The 26,921-nt window shown below is 43.4% G+C and overlaps 1 long non-coding RNA gene across 1 annotated transcript; it reads right to left on the minus strand.

Annotated features, from left to right (window-relative positions):
• Positions 1-1,954: 1,954 nt before the first annotated feature.
• On the minus strand, positions 1,955-25,348 carry LOC148519372 (uncharacterized). Its single transcript, XR_015878946.1, has 4 exons — positions 25,280-25,348; positions 3,667-3,747; positions 2,216-2,323; positions 1,955-2,104 (listed from the first exon to the last, which is right to left on the minus strand). It is a non-coding gene; the product is annotated as an uncharacterized LOC148519372 (long non-coding RNA).
• Positions 25,349-26,921: the final 1,573 nt, after the last annotated feature.

Here is a 26,921-nt window from a genome sequence, read left to right on the forward strand (position 1 = left end):
CCTGTTGATAGAATAAGGATGACACGTTCTGAGATGCTGCAAGCTGGTCAAAGTGTTGCAACAGGTTGGTTATCGATTCGCTATGTTGCGTCTGCGTCTTCATAATATTTTCCAATATATGCAGCACCTGGGTTAAAGTATTTTTTATCCACTGGACATTATCTGTCCACCTTTGATCATTACCCTGCAACTCATCCACTTGAAGATCCTTGTTTGTAATTGAAGCTTGTTGTGCAACATGTGGGTCTGTGGAGATAACAGATGTAAAAATAAATGGTTTATCCATTATTTGTTCTGTGCAATTGTTATTAAAGATCAATACACTGATTAAGATAAAATTATATACACATTAAAATAATTTTTCCAAATGATTTCCAGGACTACCATGATTGCCTTGGGGCAATTGCAGGGATATGGAATACACTAATTACTCACTGAATAAAATGTTGAAGTATATTATTTAAAAAACAAAAAAGAACATGAAATCAAAATTATCAAAATTTCATGTGAAATATTTAGATTTTCTCTGGAATATTATATAAAAAGTTAGTTTGACAGGGAAATTTGAATTTAGAAGCTTTATATAATTTATTCAATGTGAGGTAAGAAGACACTCAGATTGCATTTGATGTTATTATAATTTTTTCTACAGTAGGACAGTGCTAAAGTCTGTTAAATTACACTATATTAATAGTGTGAATATTACTGTGATTATTTAACTTAATTAATTAGGTTAATTAGTGTGAATATTTAAATGAAAATGAGGGATATTATGCAAAGGCATAAATACCTATCACAATACAATAACACACTTACAGGAAAATTACCAAATAAAAATATGATCATATATTATTAAAGCTAATGTTTGAATTTAACATTTGTGTTGCTTGGATATCTAATTATGCAGATACAATTGAATATCTCCTTGTGAAAACAGAGTTATATAACTGTTTATCAAATATAAAGATTTTAATTTAGATAATAAATCCCATTATTTAGTACACACAACTGTCAAAGTTGCAGTATTTGTGTTGTTAAAACGCAATAACCAACTCCTAGTGGTCCCAAAATATCATGACTGTAGTTATAATATAGATATCAGCTTTAAAGAAATTTCTCCCTTTTCTCCCAGCTGCAGTACTTTGATAATTGCATAATACATTAATTATGTTTTAAATTTAAATATAGAATGTATAGTGTTTTAATTTTTAAAACATGTCACTTCTGATGTTTTGTGTCATACCCTTGACATAGGCCACAGAATTAAAGCGTGATGCAGGTCCAAAACTAGGATATTTGTAATCCGGGTAAAGACAGTAATTTGGTGGCCCCACCCCCAGAATTCACCCATAGTAATGCCCCCTGAAGTAATACCCCTGTAGTATATCCCATATAGTAATGTCCCTGTAGTAGTGCCCATATAATAATACCCCCATAGTAATACCCCTGTAATGCCGCTTACACCAAAAAACAACAACATTCCTTACCTTAAACCCTGCTCCTACATCCACTGCCATCCGGCCTGCCCGGTTGCTCCTCGGAACTATGGGAGAGACGTAAAGATGTCTCTCTCATAGTGTCCATGGGGAGAGTCGGAAGCTGTAGCTTGGGAGAGAACTCCAGCCTCCTGGTGATGCTGCGCTGCAGAGAAGGAGCTGGGCGCCCGCTGATAAAAAAAATCTCATCAGGATTATGGTGTAGAGCCACCCTGTCGCACCGTGCTCGCAGACACTGCTGGCGGGTGCAGTTGCGCACCCAGTGCACGTGCAACTCCAGCCCCCGCCTCCCTCTAGATGCGGCCCTGGGTGATGGCAATAATTATCTGAAATAACTAATAATATAAAATGAAAATTATTACCATTTAGTCCTAATGAATATAGCACTGATTCAACCATTGGTTATAATCAATGGCCTCACCCATTAAACTTTAGACATTTAATAAACTTACATTCGGATGTTGAGTCCTGTATTAGATATTCCAGGGGCGGCGCCACTGCACTCAAAGACTCTGTGTCAACAGTCAATGTCAACTGGGTCTGTAACATAGTGGGTACATTGATGGAGGCCGGACTGTCACATTCAGTAAACATGTTGCTTACCATTGCTGTAAAGACCCAATAAATAGAATCCAGTAAATAAAAATAATTCATATTGACTCAGAAACATTTCAATTAAACTTTGCAGGAATTATAATTTATGGACATATACTCTATACCTGTGGGCTCTGTAATGTTTCCTGTGTCCACCGAGGATTGTTGTTTTAACATGGCATTTTTTTCTTTTTTCCCCAAACAAACTCTTCTGCGTCTCTTTTCTAATGATTCTGTTAAAATTTAATTTGGGTGGGATAAATATTATTTTGACATAATTATTTATAAATTCCTAATCTGAACAATGATTAAAGCTAAAAAAAATTTTAAATTTCCCTGGAAAAATGCATAAATATTTCCATAAAAATTAACAGAAATTGATAATTTGCACTTTTAATATTAGTCCACTATATTATAAACAAGGGGACTACGATATGACCCCTATGTAATAAATTTCAAAAAGGCAATGAGCTCAGAGTTTAGCATATGGAGTTTACAACCTATGTAGATGTTACAAAGAACTGATTGTCTATGGGGTGTCCAGGAGCACGAGAGCCAGAGCTGGCCCTATGCAATTTGGTGCCCTAGGTCAAATTTTGACTATTGCCCCCTACCCCTACACATTATATATATATATATATATATATATATATACACACACATAGATACATATGTATATATATATATAAAAAAAAAAAAATATTAACATATATATATAATATATACGTACATAGTACTGCCTCTGTAGTAGTGCCCATATACAGCAGTAATACCCCAATAGTAATTCCCCTGTAGGAGTGCCCATATACAGCAGTAATAACCCCATAGTAATGCCCCTGTAGTAGTGCCTATATACAGCAGTAATACCCCCATAGTAATACCCCCATAGTAAAGTAATGCCCCTATAGTAATCCTGTGCTCCTGCATCCGATGCCGTCCTGTCCGCCCGGCTGCTCCTCGGATCTATGGGAGAGACGTCATAGTGCGCATGTGGAGAGCCAGAATCTGGAGTTCAGGAGAGAACTGGAGCGTCTGATTAACACGGCGCTGCAGGGAATGAGCCGGGCGCCCACTGGTAATAACATCTTAGCGGGCGTCCGGCTTGGAGAACCCCTGCGGCACCAGGCTGGTGGACACTGGCTCCAGGTGCAGTGGCGCACATAGTGCACGTGCACCTCCACCCCCCCTAGTTGCGGCAGGGCCAGATCGCTGAGCGCCGGGGGAGAGGAAAAGCAGCAGAACCGTCGGATGCCCCTGGGCATTCCAGTCACCCCTAGGCATTTGCTGACGAGAGCCATCTCTGAATGTCTCCCCCGCAGCCACTAGGACGTCCTGCAGGCTGACACTGTGCCCATGTGCTGTGTAGCATCAGCTTCCTCCATGAAAGTCTTTCACTTCACTTCAATGAAAGACTTCTCTGAAATGCCGGGGGCCGTAATTAGTGCTGACAGCGGTTACCACATCCGCTGTCCCGAAGAGCTCCAGGTACTACATAGCAGGTATTTGTTTAAAAATATACAAATATTACCGCCTAGTTACACATTTAACACTTTTTCATTGCATTTCAATTTCTCACCTGTCTGTGGCGCTGTTATTGTTGATTTTTTTCTCAATGTCAAATTCTTCGGAGGGATTTTGTCTGCAAAGCTCTTGTGTACTTTTCATATATATAAATTTATAAAAAAAATAAGTAAATGTTAATTAAAGTGTTTATGCAAAATTATAACATAGTATTGATTATGCTTGCTAAGGCTTGGAAAGAGATCATGTGAATTAAGATATACATACTAACTAGGGGTGAGCGGGTTCGGTTTTACTGATATAAAATATTAAATTAATTTATAAATATCTCACAAGGGATTAGAACATAGACCCCTTAAGAATTATAAAAACAAAAAACACATTACAAAAGTATACCATGTCCACTAGTGCTTGGGATTTCAGCATCTTGTACCATTTTAAAGTGTTGTTTCAACTTCTTCTCCCAATCTTTTTGAAGTCTGTATCCGGATTGGATTTTTTCATTTATTCGCCTCTTACAGTCCCTAAGCCTCTTTTTACAGCTATCCGCAGTACGTTCAATACCCCCCGTTTTGGTAACATTCTTTGAAATTTCTTCCCAGATTGATTTTTCAAACTTATGGTGGACATTATGAGATTCAGCACCAAAGAGATGACTGGTCTTGAAAATGACCTGGTCAATTAGAGATTGTTTCATCGTCTGTGAAATTTGGGGCCCTCCAGCTGCTGCCTTCTTCTTGTGAGTCCTCATCATCTTGAGAACCTTCACTGTCACTCCTTGGAGTCTGCGACTGTTCTTTATCCTGAGAAAGCGTACCTGAGGGTTGTTCCCTATGCTGCTTCGACATCTTGAAAAATACATTTTGGGGAACAGAAAAATAAAACAATATAATATTTTTTTTAAATAAATCTATTCCATTTAATAATGCATTCTGTATTCCATAAAAACCATCAGAAATTATCTCATTTGACACAAAAAAACATTTTAGTCTGTCCATCCATCCAGAAGATGCACACTACCCACAAGGGATCAGTCTTTGTACAGTGCCAGCTACCTGTCTGCATCATAAGATGAGTGCAGCATGTAATGATACTGTGTGGGACACACCACCTATCACTGAGGAGAAGTTGGCACTTTGGTGGCACCCCTCAGGGTGACACTCAGGTGCAATCCAAACACAAACGCACCTGCCTTGTGACGCAACTGCTTTTTATATACACCATTCAAATCACAATCAGAATGGATGCAATCCACATGCCAGCACCCCCCACCCCATGCCTACTGTAACAGAGAGACTGATGATAGCTAAGCCCACATGCCAATACTGTGAGTAATAGAATATGGCATACTGTTTACATGCTACCTATATTTGCCTATGGGTGCTCATACCTTGAACAAGAACTGTAACTAGACATTTTGTTACCCTGTGCCAGAAAGAGCATTGCTGGTCCCACGCATATCGTGAACATAGACAGTGTGCACTGCAGGCAGCAGAACAAAAGAGGCGTGATTTCATTAGGAAGCCGTAAACAGACTATATAAAAACAATTTACATCACTCCAAACAGTAGTGCGCCTTATTAACATTACACTACATGGTAGTAGTGCCCCTTTCACATTATGCCAAACAGTACAAATTCACAAATTCCACCATTAGGCATTATGACCAGATATACAAAAGTACAAAGCCCACACCCCCTTTACTCATAATACAATGGTAAAAGCAGGACACAAAATTTAGTAACACTGAAGTAAAATATACCTCCCAGCCTATGACGGAGTAAACACACTGAGTAGCTGACACAGACAGAGACACACATACCCCTATTAATGAAATACATTAATGCAGCAGGCAAATAAATACAGGCAGCATCATTTATATAAGACCCCACCTCCCCCCCAGTAGTGGTCCCCCCTTTTGCAGTGTCCAAGGTAATAACCCTTATATAGTGCTAAAAGTAATACCACTTATATAGCGTCCCCAGTAGTGGTCCACCCTATGCGGTACACACAGTAGTGCACCCATGAGTTGTCCACCCAGTAGTGCTCCTTATATAGTGTACCAAATAATAGTCCCCTTATTCAGTGCCCCAATAACTGGCCACCCCCCCTATTCAGTGCCCCAGTAGTGGCCCCCACCAATTTATTGCCCACAGTACCAGACCCTACTAAACAGTACCACCATTATATATCTGTTTCGGCTTTCTTTTCCCCGGTTGGTAAACTTTGTAATTGACCTGTCCCACTCTTTCTAAGATTTCAAAGGGCCCTTGCCATTTAGCCAAAAGTTTATTTTCCACCGTGGGAACCAACACTAACACTCTGTCCCCAGGAGCAAAGCTGCGTAACCGAGCATTGCGGTTGTATACCCTCTGCTGTGCCTGTTGAGCCTGTTCCAGGTGCTCTCGCACTATCGGCACCTCTATAATAGGCAATGGAACTAGTGGACCCTTAAAATGTGGTCTGGGAGCATAATACTGACACTCAGGGCAGGATGCGCAAAAGTTAGATACCTCTTTATGGAGCCCGGGCCAGAAAAACCTCTGCACTATTCGCTCAGTGGTTTTCTCTACCCCTAGATGGCCTGCCGTTATATGACCATGGGCCAGATCCAACACTGTTCTTCTGTAGGCTTTGGGAACTATTAGTTGTTCCACAATATCTTCCCCCTTCTTAGTCACCTGATATAACAAATCCTGACACATTACCATGTGGGGATAGGACAAAGGACTATCAGGGTCTATGGGTTTACCATCAACTACTTTTACATTCTCCCTGGTTTTTACCAAAGTAGGGTCATTCAACTGCTCCACGGCAAAGACCTCTCTTCTGACCTCTAAATCAGGCAGACGATCAACTGGCCCAACAACACTTCCCACCTCAATGGGAGGCACATCAGTTGGCGGGCCACCGTCACGCTCCGCATTCTCTAGTTTGCCAACCATAGTAGGAAAAGGGAATAACTCTGACTCAGAAGAAACTCCCACCTCCACTACATCGACAACCTTCTCAAGTGGACCGGGGTTGTTCACTTCTGGAACAAAACGGCTTTCCCACAACTTCCAGAAGTGAGCAAAGTCTCTCCCCAATATTGCATCGCACATCAGTCCATGCACCAAACCCACAGAAACTATAGCCGAACCACATGGTGTCTCGATGTTCACCTCGGCAGTAACATAATATCGAGTATCCCCATGTATGCAGGTCACACCAACAGTTTTCCCCTTATGCCTCAAGGGGTTCACCAGCTCAGCTTTCATAAGTGTCACCAAGCTACCAGAGTCTAGCAGTGCCTCTACTCGGTTGCCATCTACAGTGAGTACACACATGTGCTTATCAGTCTCAGCCTGCCGGTCAGCCATACAGGCTGTCTGTGCAAAGAAATACCCCCTGCGGTAGACATGAGCAGTATCACATTGCATAGGTTCAATTGTAAGTGAACAATTAGCGGAAATATTGCTGAAGTCACCACACCGGAAACACTGAATCATATTAATGTCTAGTCGTTTACGGGGCAAGAACCTTCCTGGCCCGGCAGGCCTATCTCCAGGTTCTACACCCTCAGTCTTAGGTACATTCCACCGCCCAGCACCCTTCTCCCCTGGAACAGTCTTACCAGTGTCTGTGGGAGTTCGCCGATGCGCCATCGGGGCTCAGTGGGGCATACTCATCAGCTCCTCAGCCGCCACGTACCTCTCCACCAGCTCGACCAACTGGTCCGCGGACTTAGGGTCTGCATGGCTCACCCACTTGCGCAGAGTCACAGGTAATGATCGCAGGTACCGGTCCATCACGACCCTTTCCACGATCTGTGGTCCCGTCAGCGTCTCGGGCTGTAGCCATTTTGAGGACAGATGGACGAGGTCATGCATCTGTGAACGTGGAGGCTTGTCCATATAGAACTCCCAGCGGTGGACTCATTGGGCACGAACAAAGGTGGTGACTCCCAAGCGAGTTAGGATCTCCTGTTTTAGTTTTTTATAGTCCTTGGCATCAGCCAGGCATAAGTCGAAATATGCTTTTTGTGGCTCCCTAGACAAAAAAGGTGCCACCAGACTTGCCCACTGCTCCTTAGGCCAACTCTCCCTTTCGGCTGTTCTTTCAAATGCGGCGAGATAGGCCTCCACATCATCGCCCGAAGTCATCTTTTGGAGGAAGTGACTGGCTCGTACGGAGTGAGTGGTGGTGGGAGGACCAGTATTAACATCTCTGGGTCGGGCGACCAGGTGCTGTAACACCTCTTTTATGGCCTGTCTGTTTTCCTCGATGGAGACCTGTTGAAGTTTGTTAGTCTCCTGCTGAGCTGCTGTAGCTTGGAGCAAGGCCTTAATAATTTCCTCCATTTTGTCCTGGGGTGTAGGTTGGAAGCTGAACCTTGCCTCTCTGAGCATTGGCTGATGCCTCCTCTTTGGGACTCCAAGGACACAGTGTTATTTCCACACTCACAAATTGGGTGTCTGTCCCTTTATTTTTTAAATGGAAAGTTTTCCTCTTGCTGCAAGTTCAGTGTGTGTGGGTGCCCGCATTCTCCACCATATTGTGACACAGTTAGGTTAGGGGGTCCCTCTCCTGGGTAGAGGACTCCTTCCTTACACACACACACAGCAGCAGGGAAGCAGCACACCAGTCTGGATGCAAGTACAAGCTGGTCGGCGCCAGTCTTTATTGTACAATGTCAGAAATAACATAAAGAAAACATAAACATAAATCCTAGCCCTGTCGGGGCACTAACTTCACAGGTAGTTCCCTCACTACCAGAACCTGGCAGGGCCTAATGCCCTCACCAGCAACAAGGCACAGCACAGTACTCACAAATAGGTTTTTCAAGTGTCTCTGAGCAAACTCCCTGCCTGCTCTCCCAGGTGAGACACTCAGCCCTAAACACACTAGGCTTATATTGGCCACTCTCAGGTGGAAACCCTAACAAGCCTGTTACCAGGCTAAGAGAACCAAAACCTGGAGTGGCCGTGGGTGGAGCCCTCCCTCTCCTCTCACCCACAACCCCCAGGTCCCAAACCGGCTTTTCAAAAAGCCGAGACTCAAGCCTGCTACACTGCAGACTTTCTCCTGGAGGTTTAAAACACATAAGACAGGAATCTGGGATAAATGTCCCAGTCACAGACCACTTTACCAGTGATTCTATCACAATATATATATATATATATATCATCCTGTAACAAATATATACATTAAAGGAGTGTGCATGTATGTGTGGGTGCATGTGTGTGTGTATATACATACATACATACATACATATAGAGTGTGATAGGTGAGATGGGATGAAAGGGGATCAAATGAACAGAGGAAGACAGGAGGAAAAATAGTGTGAGACTGTAGGAAATGGGGAAGAACAGAGGGAGACGGGAGGAAAGAACAGACAGAGATGGGAGGAAAGGGGGAAGAGCAGAGGGAGACGGGAGGAAAGGGGGAAGAACAGAGGGAGACGGGAGGAAAGGGGAAGAACAGAGGGAGACAGGAGGAAAGGGGGAAGAACAGAGGGAGACTGGACAAGTGAGGGAACAGGAAATAAGATAAAAACACCTACACAATAGGTAGTAACTCAGCTATATATATATATATATATATATATATATCTATTGACATTGTAAAAACTGTCAAGTCTTGACCTACTGACACCTACTGGATATATGCACAGTTTTGTATATATATTCCCATTGAGATAGATACACATATATATATATATATATATATATATATATATATATACACAGACATATATATATGTATATATATATATATATATACACACACACACATATATATATATATATATATATATATAAATATATACAGATATTTATAGTGTGTATATGGCAGGGTGATTGATAATGGTCCCTACCTGCCTGGCCATGGGTGCAGCAGTGCTGCTGATGGACAGAGGATGGCTTGGAAGGCTGGCAGAGTGGCTGATGGAGCGGGTCGCTGCAGGTATGATGGATCAGCTGGGAGGGACAGGGCGGCGGGTCACCGGTGAGTTACCTTCTCTGCAGACAGTGTGCACACACACACTCTCATATTGCGCGCAGGGCCTGCTGGCTACCACGTACAACACAGCTCCAACAGCCGCACGGGACTCTGATAGTGGAGGCTGCACCGCGTGACGTCATGATGTCACGCGGTACTCGCGCAGTGCTCCTCTGGGAGCGCAGAACAGGGGATTACTTCAGGCAAAGGGGCCCATCCACGGGCCCCTTGGGTCGCCGCCAGGCCCTAGGCGAGCACCTAGAATGCCCAGCGGGAGATCCGGGCCTGGGCACAAAGTAGACTTAGTGATCAGCGGCTCTGTGCGCGCCTGTTATGACCCCAATTAAACATTATGACAAACACTTCAAAAGTACCAGCCTACCCCACCTTAAACATTGTGCCTCCTCCTTAAATGCTTCCTCATTAATACCTGTTAGCACATCACTGTATCAAGCTGTAAGAGCAGGGGGAATCCGTGCCGTATTCTCTGAAGCCTAATGATGAAGCAATGGCTCATCGACGCAGGGCACAGTGGGACTAGATGAAACGTCATGACATCTCTCCCTGCGCATGAAGATGGGGGCGGGGCAGGGCACAGGGGTCAGCCAGTTGCAGCGCTGCACGCTGGAATGTGTGTTATTAGAGGTGCGCCCGGCAAAGAAAGAGCCCACTGCACCGCTATTGGAATATATTCCAGCTGGCAGCATAGATGAGAGGCAAGGGGGTGATCGTAGGTGAAGGCGTCTAGTTCAGCCCATAGGGCTTATCTGCTATGTGCAGGAGTCTTAAATTTGCTTGCCTTAAATGTTAAAATTATAACCTAACCTGTGTAAGATGGCACGCCAACTTCAGAAAGAATATAAGTTCCTGCATTAACCACTATACAGTAGGCTCATAATTAGGGGTGTGCACCGGCCACTTTTCGTGTTTTGTGTTTTGGTTTTGGATCTGGATCTTTCTTCGTGTTTTGGATCTGGATTGGTTTTGCCAAAACCACCCTTCCGTGTTTTGGGTTCTGGGTTTTGTGTTTTGGATCTGTATTTTTTTGAAAAAAAGCATAAAAACAGCTAAAATCACAGAATTTGTAGGTTTTTCTGCTCCTATGCTATTATTAACCTCAATAATCTTAATTTCCACTCATTTCCAGTCTATTCTGAATACCTCACACCTCACAATAGTGTTTTTATGTCCAAAAGGTTGCACCGAGGTAGCTGGATGACTATGCTAAGCGACACGAGTGGGCGGCACAAACACGTGACCCATCTAGGCATGAAACTGCAGTGGCAGACAGGATGGCATTGAAAAACTAGGCCCCAAACTGTACATAATGCAAAGAAAAAAAAGAGGTGCAAGATGGAATTGTCCTTGGGCCCTGCCACCCACCCTTATGTTGTATAAACAGGACATGCACACTTTAACAAACCAATAATTTCAGCGCCAGGGTCTGCCACACAACTGTGGCTGAAATGATTGGTTCGTTTGGGCCCCCACAAAACAAGCTGGCAATTAATCTGTCCCTGCACAAACTGGCTCTACGGAGGCAAGAAGTCGTCCTCATCCTCCTCATCCACAGATTCCTCACCCTCTTCAGTGTTATGTACATCCTCATCCTCACAGAGTATTAATTCGTCCCTGCTGGAACCACAGGTCCCTCTGTACGTTCTGGAGGCTGGTCTCCCTGGAAGAGTTGATCATTCATTTTATGAACATCATCTTCTCCACATTTTGTGGAAGCAACCTCCTACGCCTTTCGCTAACAAGGTTCCCGGCTGCACTAAACACTCTTTCGGAGTACACACTGGAGGGGGGGCAACTCAGTTAAAATAGAGCCAGTTTGTACAGGGACCTCCAAATTGCTTCTTTTTCCTGCCAGTACAGGTACGGACTGTCTGACATGCCTACTTGGATGCTGTCACCGATGTAATCCTTTAACAGACAGACGCACGCTTGTCGCTGCTGCTTTGAGGATTCAAGTGCGGCTACAGCCCACACAATTCACAAAGACAGAAAAAAAAAAAGAATATTTTTATTGTTTGTGGAGCACACTTTGAGGGTTACACCACCCTCTAACAGACAGACGCATGCTTGTCGCTGCTGCTTTGAGGATGCAAGTGCGGCTACAGCCCACACAATTCACAAAGACAGAAAAAAGAAGAAGAATATTTTTATTCTTTGTGTAGCACACTTTGAGGGTGTCACCACCCTTTAACAGACAGACGCACGCTTGTCGCTGCTGCTTTAAGGATGCAGGTGCGGCTACAGCCCACACATTTCACAAAGACCGAAAAAAAAAGAACAATATTTTAATTGTTTGTGTAGCATCAACAAAGTAGTGCCAAGCGTGCGCCTGTGTCCCATAAGTAAAAGGCTGGCTGGCTTGTCAGTTAAAGGGTGCTGTAACCCCCAAAGGGCACTCCAAACAAAACTAAAAAAATATATTTTTTTGTGTTTGTGAATTGTGTGCGCAGTAGCCGCACGTGCATCAACAAAGTAGTGCCAAGCATGCGCCTATGTTTCTTAAATAAAGGGCCAGCTGGATTGACCGCTAAAGGGTGCTGTAACCCCCAAAGGGCACTCCAAACAAAATAAAACATTTCTTCTGTGTTTGTGAATTGTGTGCACTGTGGCTGCACGTGCATCAACGAAGGAGCAGCGCCAAGCGTGCGCCTGTGTCCCATAAGTAAAAGGCCGGCTGGCATGTCCGTTAAAGGGTGCTGTAACCCACAAAGGGCACTCCAACCAAAATAAAAAAATATATTTTTTTGTGTTTGTGAATTGTGTGCACAGTAGCCGCACGTGCATCAACAAAGCAGTGCCAAGCGTGCGCCTGTGTCATAAGTAAAGGGCCGGCTGGCTTGACCGTTAAAGGGTGCTGTAACCCCCAAAGTACACTCCAAACAAAATAAAAAAATATTTTCTGTGTTTGTGAATTGTGTGCGCAGTAGCCGCACGTGCATCAACAAAGTAGTGCCAAGCGTACGCCTGTGTCATAAGTAAAGGGCCGGCTGGCTTGTCCATTAAAGGGTGCCTCTAACCCCCAAAGTACACTCCAAACAAAATTAAAAAATATTTTCTGTGTTTGTGAATTGTGTGCCCAGTAGCCGCACGTGCATCAGTAGTGCCAAGCGTGCGCCTGTGTCCCATAAATAAAGGGCCGGCTGGATTGACCGCTAAAGGGTGCTGTAACCCCCAAAGGGCACTCCAAACAAAATAAAAAAATATTTTCTGTGTTTGTGAATTGTGTGCACTGTAGCCGCACGTGCATCAACAAAGGAGGGTGGTGTAACCCACAAAGTGCACTACTCTCCAGCAAAAATAAAAAAATATTTTCTGTGTTTGTGTGCGCCTTAGCCGCACGTATATATCAATATAACATAATGGAGGACCAAACTTTCTCCGGTAAAAATAAAATTGGAGAAAGATCAAGAACCACTTCCTCCTAGTGCTGTTGCTGCTGCTGGGAGTTGTTCCTCATCCCAGAGAGGAAGTAGGAACACCACTACTTTTACTAAACAATTGACCCTCCAACAGTCCTTAGCGAGGAGGATGAAGTACGACAGCAGTCATCCTGAAGCAAAACGTATAACTGAGGCCTTGACTGCTATGTTGGTGTTAGACGTGCGTCCGGTATCCGCCATTAGTGCAGTGGGATTTAGACAATTGATGGAGGTAGTGTGTCCCCGGTTCCAAATCCCGTCTAGATTCCACCTGCATCCTCAAAGCAGCAGCGACAAGCGTGCGTCTGTCTGTTAAAGGGTGATGTAACTCTCAAAGTGCGCTCCACAAACAATAAAAAAATTCTTCTTTATTTTTCTCTTTGAGAAATGTGTGGGCTGTAGCTGCACCTGCATCCTTAAAGCAGCAGCGACAAGCATGCGTCTGTCTGTTAAAGGGTGGTGTAACCCTCAAAGTGCGCTCCACAAACAATAATAAAATTCTTCTTTTTTTTCCTGTCTTTGTGAATTGTGTGGGCTGTAGCCGCACTTGCATCCTCAAAGCAGCAGCGACAAGCGTGTGTCTGTCTGTTAAAGGATTACGTCGGTGACAGCATCCAAGTAGGCATGTCAGACAGTCTGTACATGTACTGGCAGGAAAAAGAGGCAATTTGGAGGCCCCTGTACAAACTGACTCTATTTTACCTGAGTTGCCCCTCCTCCAGTGTGCTCTCCGAAAGAGTGTTTAGTGCAGCCGGGAACCTTGTCAGCAAAAGGCGTAGGAGGTTGCTTCCACAAAATGTGGAGAAGATGATGTTCATAAAAATGAATTATCAACTTTTCCAGGGAGACCAGCCTCCAGAACGTACAGAGGGACCTGTGGTGGTGGATTCCAGCGGGGACGAATTAATACTCTGTGAGGATGAGGATGTACACAACACTGAAGAGGGTGAGGAATCAGTGAATGAGGAGGATGAGGACGACATCTTGCCTCCGTAGAGCCAGTTTGTGCAGGGCCAGATTAATTGCCAGCTTGTTTTGTGGGGGCCCAAACGAACCAATCATTTCAGCCACAGTCGTGTGGCAGACCCTGGCGCTGAAATGATTGGTTTGTTAAAGTGTGCATGTCCTGTTTATACAACATAAGGGTGGGTGGGAGGGCCCAAGGACAATTCCATCTTGCACCTATTTTTTTTCTTTGCAGTATGTACTGTTTGGGGCCTAGTTTTTCAAACTGCCATCCTGTCTGCCACTGCAGTGTCACTCCTAGATGGGCCACGTGTTTGTGCCGCCCACTCGTGGCGCTTAGCATAGTCATCCATCTACCTCGGTGCAACCTTTTGGACATAAAAACACTATTGTGAGGTGTGAGGTGTTCAGAATAAACTGGAAATGAGTGGAAATTAAGGTTTTTGAGGTTAATAATAGCATAGGAGCAGAAAAATCAACACATTCTGTAATTTTAGCTGTTTTTATGCTTTTTTAAAAAAAAATACAGATCCAAAACACAAAACCCAGAACCCAAAACACCGAAAGGTGGTTTTGGCAAAACCAATCCAGATCCAAAACACGAAGAAAGATCCAGATCCAAAACCAAAACACAAAACACGAAAAGTGGCCGGTGCACACCCCTAAAATAGATAGACATCAATGCCAAAATGCATGCAGGAGGTAATATTTCACCTTGGTATATAGACCATGTGAATTTTTACATCATAAACAGCTTTTGTGATGTCACTTAGCTTTGGTAGAAAGGTCACCATTTTGTAGAGAACTGTCATTTATCAACTGAATCTGCTAATATGACATATTACAATGTAAGGTATGCTTATTTCAATGTAAATGTTATATGAAAATGATAGATAGATAGATAACATTGGTAAAAGGCAAGTAGGATGTGATTTATAACCTCAATATGCAGATTATGTGACTTGCTATAAAACTGTCAGTTATCGACTGTAACTATTAATATGCCTACTGACTGTGTAATGTAAGCTTATTTTAGATAGATAGATAGATAGATAGATAGATAGATAGATAGATAGATAGATAGATAGATAGATAGATAGATAGATAGATTATAAAAAGATGGCAATGGCAAAAAGCATGGAAAACATTATTTTTCATCTCCGTATAGTGAACATGTGACTTGTTACATCATAAACAGCCTTTGTGATGTCACTTAGCTTTGGTAGAATGGTCACCATTGTGTAGAGAACTGTCAGTTATCAACAGCATCAGCTAACATGACATCTCTCAATGTAAGGTATGCTTACTTTAACCTAAATGATATATGAAAATAATAGATAGATAGATAGATAGATAGATAGATAGATAGATAGATAGATAGATAGATAGATAGATAGATAGATCATAAGCTCTCAAACCCGGTCCTCAGGACCCCAAACAGTGAATGTTTTCAAGGTCTCCTCACAGAATCAGAAGTGAAATAATTAGCTCCACTTGTGGATCTTTTAAAATGTATTAGTGAGTAATGGCTACACCTGTGCAACTGCTGGGTGACCTGGAAAATGTGACCTGTTTGGGGTCCTGAGGACCAAGTTTGAGAACCACTGAGATAGATAGATAGATAGATAGATAGATAGATAGATAGATAGATAGATAGATAGATAGATAGATAGATAGATAGATAGATATGCTTATTTTAAATAAGAGTGTTCGATGAAAATAATGTTAAATAGATGGATATATACATATATAGCATTGGTAAAATGCAGTTAGAATGTTATAACCTCAATTGGCTGACCATTTCATATGCTATAGAACTGTCAGTTATCAACTGTAGCTGTTAATATGCCTAATGACTGTGCAATGTACGCTTATTTTAACTAGAGATAGATAGATAGATAGATAGATAGATAGATAGATAGATAGATAGATAGCACTGGAAAAATGCATGGAGAATGTGATTTTTCATTTCAGTATATTGACCATGTGAATTGTTACATCATAAACAGCCATTGTGATGTCACTTAGCTATGGTAGAAAGGTCTCTATTTTGTAGAAAAGTGTCATTTATCAACTGTATCTGATGATATGACATCTCACAACTGTAAGGTATGCTTATTTTAAAAGGAATGTTATATGAAATTAATGTTAAATAGAGACAGAGAGATAACATTGGTAAAATGCAGCTAGGATGTGATTTATAACCTCAATAGACTGATCATGTGACTTGCTATAAAACTGTCAGATACCAACTGTTCTGTTAATAATATGTCTACTGACCTTGTAGTGTAAGTTTATTTCAATCTAAATGATAAATTGATTATGAATAGATTATAAATAGATAGACATCAATGGCAAAATGCATGCAGGAGGTAATATTTCACCTTAGTATATTGACCATGTGACTTTTTACACCATAAACAGCTTTTGTGATGTCACTTAGCTTTGGTAGAAAGGTCACCATTTTGTAGAGAACTATCATTTATCAACTGTATCTGCTAATATGACATATTACAATGTAAGGTATGCTTATTTCAACGTAAATGTTATATGAAAATGATAGATAGATAGATAGATAGATAGATAGATAGATAGATAGATAGATAGATAGATAGATTGATAGATACTGTAGATAGATAGATAGATAGATAGATAGATAGATAGATAGATAGATAGATAGATAGATAGATAGATAGATAGAGAGATAACATTGGTAAAAGGCAAGTAGGATGTGATTTATAACCTCAATATGCACATCATGTGACTTGCTATAAAACTGTCAGTTATCAACTGTAACTGTTAATATGCCTACTGACTGTGTAATGTAAGCTTATTTTAACTAGATAGATAGATAGATAGATAGATAGATAGATAGATAGATAGATAGATAGATAGATAGATAGATAGATTATAAATAGATGGCAATGGCAAAAAACATGGACAACATTATTTTTCATCTCGGAATAGTGAAAATGTGACTTGTTACATCATAGATATGCTTATTTTAAATAGAGCGTTAAATGAAAATAATGTTAGATAGATAGATAGATAGATAGATAGATAGATAGATAGATAGATAGAAATATAAATACCGTTGGTAAAATGCAGCTAGAATGTGATTTATAACCTCAATCGGCTGATCATTTGATTCGCTATAGAACTGTCAGTTATCAACTGTATCTGTTAATATGTCTACTGACTGAGTAATGTAAGCTTATTTTAACTAGATAGATAGATAGATAGATAGATAGATAGATAGATAGATAGATAGATTCTAAATAGATAGCAATGGAAAAATGCATGCAGAATGGGATTTTTCATTTCAGTATATTGACCATGTGAATTGTTACATCATAAACAGCCATTGTGATGTCACTTAGCTATGGTAGAAAGGTCTCTATTTTGTAGAAAAGTGTCATTTATCAACTGTATCTGATGATATGACATCTCACAACTGTAAGGTATGCTTATATTAAAAAGGAATGTTATATGAAAATAATATTAAATAGATAGAGAGAGACAAAGGGATAACATTGGTACAATGCAGCTAGGATGTGATTTATAACTTCAATAGACTGATCATGTGACTTGCTATAAAACTGTCAGATATCAACTGTATCTGTTAATAATATGTCTACCGACCATGTAGTGTAAGTTTATTTTAATCTAAATGATAAATTGAATATGAATAGATTATAAATAGATTAGGGGTGAGCGGGTTCGGACTTCTAAAATCCGAACCCCCCCGAGCCCCCCCGATCCGAGGCCGATCCGAGTCAGGCTCGACTTTTCCCGCCTGACTCGGATCTGAAAATCGAGGCAAAACGTCATCATCCCACCTTCCGGGTCTCGCGGGTTTTGGATCCTATATAAGGTACCCGCGTCGGCGCCATTTTCTCACTCGGCTGTGGACAGTGAAGAGGGAGGGTGGGAGTTAGGGCTGGCTGGGCTGTGTAGTGTAGTGTAGTGTTGTAGTGTAGTGTAATGTAGTGTAGTGCAGTGTAGTGTTGAGCTGTGCTGTGCTGCTGTTGTCCATAGGGGCTGTGTTCACTACTTCAAAGTCCATAGGGGCTGGCTGGACTGTGTTGTGCAGTCAGTTGTCCATAGGGGCTGTGTCCACTCCAAGGTCCTGTGCAGTGTCCCAGTCCTAAAGGGGTGTTGTAGTGTTGTCCAGGGGGTGCTCTGTCCGTCAGGGGTGCTCCCCCCAAGTGCTAAAAAAATAATATTTTTTCTGTGTTTGTGAATTGTGTGCACTGTGGCTGGACGTGCATCAACAAAGGAGCAGCGCCAAGCGTGCGCCTGTGTCCCATAAGTAAAAGGCCGGCAAGCTTGTCCGTTAAAGGGTGCTGTAACCCCCAAAGGGCACTCCAAACAAAATAAAAAAATATGTTTTTTTGTGTTTGTGAATTGTGTGCGCAGTAGCCGCACATGCATCAACAAAGTAGTGCCAAGCATGCGCCTGTGTCCCATAAATAAAGGGCCGGCTGGATTGACCGCTAAAGGGTGCTGTAACACCCAAAGGGCACTCCAAACAAAATTAAAAAAAATTTCTGTGTTTGTGAATTGTGTGCGCAGTAGCCGCACGTGCATCAACAAAGGAGCAGCGCCAAGCGTGCGCCTGTGTCCCATAAGTAAAAGGCCAGCAAGCTTGTCCGTTAAAGGGTGCTGTAACCCCCAAAGGGCACTCCAAACAAAATAAAAAAATATGTTTTTTTGTGTTTGTGAATTGTGTGCGCAGTAGCCGCACATGCATCAACAAAGTAGTGCCAAGCATGCGCCTGTGTCCCATAAGTAAAAGGCCGGCTGGCTAGTCCGTTAAAGGGTGCTGTAACCCCCAAAGGGCACTCCAAACAAAATTAAAAAATATTTTTTTTTGTGTTTGTGAATTGTGTGCGCAGTAGCCGCACGTGCATCAACAAAGTAGTGCCAAGCGTGCGCCTGTGTCATAAGTAAAGGGCCGGGTGGCTTGTCCGTTAAAGGGTGCTGTAACCCCCAAAGTACACTCCAGTCCAAACCAAAAAAAAAATTATTTTCTGTGTTTGTGAATTGTGTGCGCAGTAGCCGCATGTGCATCAACAAAGTAGTGCCAAGCGTGCGCCTGTGTCATAAGTAAAGGGCCAGCTGGCTTGACCGTTAAAGGGTGCTGTAACCCCCAAAGTACACTCCAAACCAAAAAAATATATATTTTCTGTGTTTGTGAATTGTGTGCGCAGTAGCCGCACGTGCATCAACAAAGTAGTGCCAAGCGTGCGCCTGTGTCATAAGAAAAGGGCTGGCTGGCTTGACTGTTAAAGGGTGCTGTAACACCCAAAGTACACTCCAGTCCAAACCAAAAAAAAATACATTTTCTGTGTTTGTGAATTGTGTGCGCAGTAGCCGCACGTGTATCAACAAAGTAGTGCCAAGCGTGCGCCTGTGTCATAAGTAAAGGGCCGGCTGGCTTGACCGTTAAAGGGTGCTGTAACCCCCAAAGTACACTCCAAACCAAAAAAATATATATTTTCTGTGTTTGTGAATTGTGTGCGCAGTAGCCGCACGCGCATCAACAAAGTAGTGCCAAGCGTGCGCCTGTGTCATAAGTAAAGGGCCAGCTGGCTTGACCATTAAAGGGTGCTGTAACCCCCAAAGTACACTCCAAACCAAAAAAATATATATTTTCTGTGTTTGTGAATTGTGTGCGCAGTAGCCGCACGTGCATCAACAAAGTAGTGCCAAGCGTGCGCCTGTGTCATAAGTAAAGGGCTGGCTGGCTTGACTGTTAAAGGGTGCTGTAACACCCAAAGTACACTCCAGTCCAAACCAAAAAAAAATAAATTTTCTGTGTTTGTGAATTGTGTGCGCAGTAGCCGCACGTGCATCAACAAAGTAGTGCCAAGCGTGCGCCTGTGTCATAAGTAAAGGGCCGGCTGGCTTGACCATTAAAGGGTGCTGTAACCCCCAAAGTACACTCCAAACCAAAAAAATATATATTTTCTGTGTTTGTGAATTGTGTGCGCAGTAGCCGCACGCGCATCAACAAAGTAGTGCCAAGTGTGCGCCTGTGTCATAAGTAAAGGGCCGGCTGGCTTGACCGTTAAAGGGTGCTGTAACCCCCAAAGTACACTCCAAACCAAATAACAAAATATTTTTTCTGTGTTTGTGAATTGTGTGCGCAGTAGCCGCACGTGCATCAACAAAGTAGTGCCAAGCGTGCGGCTGTGTCATAAGTAAAGGGCCGGCTGGCTTGACCGTTAAAGGGTGCTGTAACCCCCAAAGTACACTCCAAACCAAATAACAAAATATTTTTCTGTGTTTGTGAATTGTGTGCGCAGTAGCCCCACGTGCATCAACAAAGTAGTGCAAGCGTGCGCCTGTGTCATAAGTAAAGGGCCGGCTGGCTTGACCGTTAAAGGGTGCTGTAACCCCCAAAGTACACTCCAAACCCAAAAAATATATATTTTCTGTGTTTGTGAATTGTGTGCGCAGTAGCCGCACGTGCATCAACAAAGTAGTGCAAGGCGTGCGCCTGTGTCATAAGTAAAGGGCCGGCTGGCTTGACCGTTAAAGGGTGCTGTAACCCCCAAAGTACACTCCAGTCCAAACCAAAAAAAAAATTATTTTCTGTGTTTGTGAATTGTGTGCGCTGTAGCCGCACGTGCATCAACAAAGGAGCAGCGCCAAGTGTGCGCCTGTGTCCCATAAGTAAAGAGCCGGCTGGCTCATTTCTTAAAGGGTGGTTTAACCCACAAAGTGCACTACTCTCCAGCAAAAATAAAAAAATATTTTCTGTGTTTAGCCGCACGTATATATCAAATCGATATAACATAAATGGAGGACCAAACTTTCTCCGATAAAAATAAAATAGAGAAAGATCAAGAACCACTTCCTCCAAGTGCTGAAGCTACTGCCACTAGTCATGACATAGACGATAACATGCCATCAACGTCGTCTGCCAAGGCCGATGCCCAATGTCATAGTAGAGGGCACATACAATCCCAAATGACAAAGTTCAGGAAAATGACCTTGAAAAAAACATTTAAATCAACTGAAGAGAAACGTAAACTTGCCAATATGCCATTTACAACACGGAGTGGCAAGGAACGGCTAAGGTCGATCCCTAGTATGTTCATGACTAGTGGTTCAGCTTCACATGACGATGGAAGCCCTCCTCCCACTAAAAAAATCAAAAAAGAGTTAAGCTGGCAAAAGCACAGCGAAGAACTGTGCTTTCTAAGAAGATATCACAAATCCCCAAGGAGAGTCCAAGTGTGGTGGTGGTTGCGATGCCTGACCTTCCCAGCACTGGACGGGAAGAGGTGACTCTTTTTACCATTTGCACGCCCCCTGCAAGTGCTGAAAGGAGCACCCACAGTCCACTTGCTGATATGCAAATTGAAGATGTCACTGTTGAAGTACAACAGGATGAGGATACTGGTGTAGCTGGCGCTGAGGAGGAAGTTGGTGAGGAGGATTCTGATGGTGATGTGGTTTGTTTAAATCAGGCTCCGGGGGAGACAGTTGTTGTCCGTAGGATGAAAAAGCCCATCACGGTCATGCCTGGGCAGAAGACCAAACATTCCACCTCTTTGGTCTGGCAATATTTCTATCCAAATCCGGACAACAACTGTCTTGCCATATGTACCATATGTAAAGGTGAAATAAGTAGGGGTAGGGACGTCAACCACCTAGGAACATCCTCCATTATACGGCACCTGCAGCGCGTTCATAAAAAGTTACTGTCAAGTTCAGAAACTTTGGCTAAGACCGTAAGCAGTCCAGGGACACCTAAATCCCGTTGTCCTGTTGTATCCAAGCGCCTGCAAACCACACCGTCAACTCCCTCCTCGTCAATTTCCTCCTTAGTCAGGATCGGAAGTAGTCCTGTAGGCCATGTCACTGGCATGACTGACTCTCCTATCCGGGATTCCTCCGGAGGATCCTGCATTGCTACGCCTACTGCTGCCGCTGCTGCTGTTGCTGCTGCTGGGAGTCGTTCATCATCCCAGAGAGGAAGTAGGAACACCACTACTTTTACTAAACAATTGACCCTCCAACAGTCCTTAGCGAGGAGGATGAAGTACGACAGCAGTCATCCTGAAGCAAAACGTATAACTGAGGCCTTGACTGCTATGTTGGTGTTAGACGTGCGTCCGGTATCCGCCATTAGTGCAGTGGGATTTAGACAATTGATGGAGGTAGTGTGTCCCCGGTTCCAAATCCCGTCTAGATTCCACTTCACTAGGCAGGTGATACCGAGACTGTACAGAAACGTCAGAAAAAGTGTCCTCAGTGTCCTGAAAAATGCCATTGTACACAATGTCCACTTAACCACGGACATGTGGACAAGTGGAACAGGGCAGACTAAGGACTATATGACTGTGACAGCCCACTGGGTAGATGTATCACTTTACGCAACAACAGCAGCAGCGTCACCAGTAGCAGCATCTCAGAAACACCAGCTCGTTCCAAGGCAGGCTACGCTGTGTATCACCGGTTTCAGTAAGAGGCACACCGCCGACAACCTCTTAGAGAAACTGAGGGAAATCAACGCCCAGTGGCTTACCCCACTTAGACTCTCCTGGGGATTTGTGATATCTGACAACGCCACCAATATTGTGCGGGCATTACATCTGGGCAAATTCCAGCACGTCCCATGTTTTGCTCACACAATAAACTTGGTGATGCAGAATTTTCTGAAAAGCGACAGGGGCGTGCAGGAGACGCTTTGGGTGGCACGAAAAATTTCTGGCCACTTTTGCCATTCAGCGACTGCGTGCCGAAGACTGGAGCGCCAGCAAACACTCTTGAACCTGCCCCGCCATCACCTGAAGCAAGAGGTTGTGATGCAGTGGAACTCAACCCTCTATATGCTTCAGAGGATGGAGGAGCAGCAAAAGGCCATACAAGCCTATACATCCACCTATGACATAGGCAAAGGAGGGGGTATGCACCTGACTCAATCGCAGTGGAGAATGATTTCCGTGTTGTGCAAGGTTCTCCAGCCCTTCGAACTTGCCACACGTGAAGTCAGTTCAGACACTGCAAGCTTGAGTCAGGTCATTCACCTCATCAGGCTTTTGCAGAAGCAGCTGGAGAAAGTGAAGGAGGATCTAAGACGGAGCGATTCCGCTCGGCATGTGGGACTTGTGGATGAAGCCCTTCATTCGCTTTGCCAGGATTCCAGGGTGGTCAATCTGTTGAAATCAGACCACTACATTTTGGCCACCGTGCTCGATCCTAGGTTTAAAGCCTATGTGGTGTCTCTCTTTTCGGCCAACACAAGCCTGCAGAGGTGCAAAGACCTGCTGGTGAACACACTGTCAGCTGAAGCGGAACGTGACACGTCAACAGCTCCTTCTTCATTTTCTCCCGCAACTGGGGCTGCCAGGAAAAAACTTAGGTATCCTAAGCAACCCGCTGGCGGTGATGCAGGGCAGGCAGGACCAAGTTTGGACATCTGGTCCGGACTGAAGGACCTGGCAACAATTTCTGACATGTCTACTGTCACTGCATATGATACTGTCACCATTGACAGAATGGTGGAGGATTACATCGGTGACAGCATCCAAGTAGGCATGTCAGACAGTCCATACCTGTACTGGCAGGAAAAAGAGGCAATTTGGAGGCCCCTGTACAAACTGGCTCTATTTTACCTGAGTTGCCCCCCCTCCAGTGTGTACTCCGAAAGAGTGTTTAGTGCAGCCGGGAACCTTGTCAGCGAAAGGCGTAGGAGGTTGCTTCCACAGAATGTGGAGAAGATGATGTTCATCAAAATGAATTATCAGCTCTTCCAGGGAGACCAGCCTCCAGAACGTACAGAGGGACCTGTGGTGGTGGATTCCAGTGGGGACGAGTTAATACTCTGTGAGGATGAGGATGTACACACTGAAGAGGGTGAGGAATCGGTGGATGAGGAGGATGAGGATGACATCTTGCCTCCGTAGAACCAGTTTGTGCAGGGACAGATTAATTGCCAGCTTGTTTTGTGGGGGCCCAAACGAACCAATCATTTCAGCCACAGTTGTGTGGCAGACCCTGTCGCTGAAATGATTGGTTTGTTAAAGTGTGCATGTCCTGTTTATACAACATAAGGGTGGGTGGGAGGGCCCAAGGACAATTCCATCTTGCACCTCTTTTTTTTCTTTGCATTATGTACAGTTTGGGGCCTAGTTTTTCAAACTGCCATCCTGTCTGCCACTGCAGTATCACGCCTAGATGGGTCACGTGTTTGGGCCGCCCACTCGTGTCGCTTAGCATAGTCATCCAGCTACCTCAGTGCAACCTTTTGGACATAAAAACACTATTGTGAGGTGTGAGGTGTTCAGAATAGACTGGAAATGAGTGGAAATTAAGGTTATTGAGGTTAATAATAGCATAGGAGCAGAAAACTACAAATTCTGTGATTTTAGCTGTTTTTATGCTTTTTTAAAAAAAAATACAGATCCAAAACACAAAACCCAGAACCCAAAACACGGAAGGGTGGTTTTGGCAAAACCAATCCAGATCCAAAACACGAAGAAAGATCCAGATCCAAAACCAAAACACAAAACACGAAAAGTGGCCGGTGCACACCCCTACTACTGACTGAGTAATGTAAGCTTATTTTAACTAGATAGATAGATAGATAGATAGATAGATAGATAGATAGATAGATAGATTCTAAATAGATAGCAATGGAAAAATGCATGCGGAATGGGATTTTTCATTTCAGTATATTGACCATGTGAATTGTTACATCATAATCAGCCATTGTGATGACACTTAGCTATGGTAGAAAGGTCACCATTTTGTAGAAAAGTGTCATTTATCAACTGTATCTGATGATATGACATCTCACAACTGTAAGGTATGCTTATATTAAAAGGAATGTTATATGAAAATAATATTAAATAGATAGAGAGAGACAAAGGGATAACATTGGTAAAATGCAGCTAGGATGTGATTTATAACCTCAATAGACTGATCATGTGACTTGCTATAAAACTGTCAGATATCAACTGTATCTGTTAATAATATGTCTACCGACCTTGTAGTGTAAGTTTATTTTAATCTAAATGATAAATTGATTATGAATAGATTATAAATAGATAGACATCAATGGCAAAATGCATGCAGGAGGTAATATTTCACCTTAGTATATTGACCATGTGATTTTTTAAATCATAAACAGCTTTTGTGATGTCACTTAGCTTTGGTAGAAAGGTCACCATTTTGTAGAGAACTGTCATTTATCAACTGAATCTGCTAATATGACATTGTCAAGACCCTGTCTAGTTGTCACCTTTTTGCCTTGAGACTTACCCCTGTCAGCTGTCCCATGGATCTGTGTTTGTAGTTCTCCTGGGGGATCTGCTCTGACTTCTCTATGCATTCCTGTCACAGTGATTATTGCACCTGTCCTCTCTTCTGTCTGTGAGCACTGCTAGCCCTGATTGGAATCGCAGGTGTGGTTCTGATTCTCAGAGCTGCAGAGATGAATACTCCCTCTGCATGTTGTGCCTTCTACCACTCAGAATGCTACTACCAGACCACCTGTCCGTATCCACCAATTGCTGCCAGACCCATGGTATATATATCCTCTCCTGATAGCATTCTGGGCCTGAACATCTCGTCTTCCCGTGGTGTATGGTTCATGCTGTTTCTGCATTTCAAGTATATCCCTGAAACCTGCTACAGCAACCTCCGGTGCTTCCAGAAAACCTGCTACAGTAATACCTGGCATCCAATCATCCTGTTACAGCAATACCTGGCCTGTGCTCTGCTGCTAGTCCTACTCCTGGTTGGTCCCTGGCACTCTGTAAACCTGCATCGTATCACCCTGCCTTGCTTCCTGCTGTGGATCAACTCCTGCTCCTTTTACCTACCTACTCCCTCCCTGAACCTAAAATTCCCAAACCTACCCATTCCTTCCTGAAACCTGTTATTCCCAATTATCCAATCCAGCCTGCACCTGAGTTCCAACCTTGTCACAGCATTTCCGAATCACCCTGTTTAACCCTCGTCTCAGCATTACCTGATTTCCCTTCAGCCATTGTCACGTTATTCCAGTCCAGAGTCAAGTTCCAAGCTCATCAGTTCTATCTACGTAGCCACCCAGCTACCAGCGTCTACCCATGGCTATCCAGCCGCTCCATGTAGCTACCCAGCTACCAGCGTCTAACCACGGCTATCCAGCTGCTCCACGTAGCCACTCAGCTACCAGCGTCTACCCACGGCTAACCGGCCGCTCCACATAGCCACCCAGATACCAGCGTCCACCCACGGCTATCCTGCCGCTCCACGTAGCTACCCAGATACCAGCGTTTACCCACGGCTATCCAGCCGCTCCACGTAGCCACCCAGCTACCAACGTCTACCCACTGCTTCCCAAGCCACAACAAGTATCTTCCACCCTACCATCCGTCTGCAAGCCCATCTACTAGTAACCCGACCAGCTCAGTTAGCCTACCTGCCGGTCCCAGTCCGGTCCCTCCAAGTTCTTTCTGGTCACATTCCAACGTCTCAAGTTTCCAGTTCCAGTCACTCACCACCAAAGGCAGTTCTCACTGCTACCCACTTCTTATAATAAAAGAGCTATTCATCTACATCATCTGTGGTTCCAGTCATGCCGGCCTCCGTTGAAAACCGATCACCACCTGAGACAGGTAACTCGCAGACACCAATTGTGACAGACATATTACAATGTAAGGTATGCTTATTTCAACGTAAATGTTATATGAAAATGATAGATAGATAACATTGGTAAAAGGCAAGTAGGATGTGATTTATAACCTCAATATGCAGATCATGTGACTTGCTATAAAACTGTCAGTTATCAACTGTAACTGTTAATATGCCTACTGACTGCTTAATGTAATCTTATTTTAACATAGATAGATAGATAGATAGACAGACAGAAATATAAATAGCATTGGTAAAATGCAGCTAGAATGTGATTTATAAC

Source organism: Taudactylus pleione, unplaced genomic scaffold (genome assembly GCF_031769625.1).
Source record: "Taudactylus pleione unplaced genomic scaffold, aTauple2 ptg000190l, whole genome shotgun sequence".
In the NCBI taxonomy this organism is placed as follows: Eukaryota; Metazoa; Chordata; class Amphibia; order Anura; family Myobatrachidae; genus Taudactylus; species Taudactylus pleione.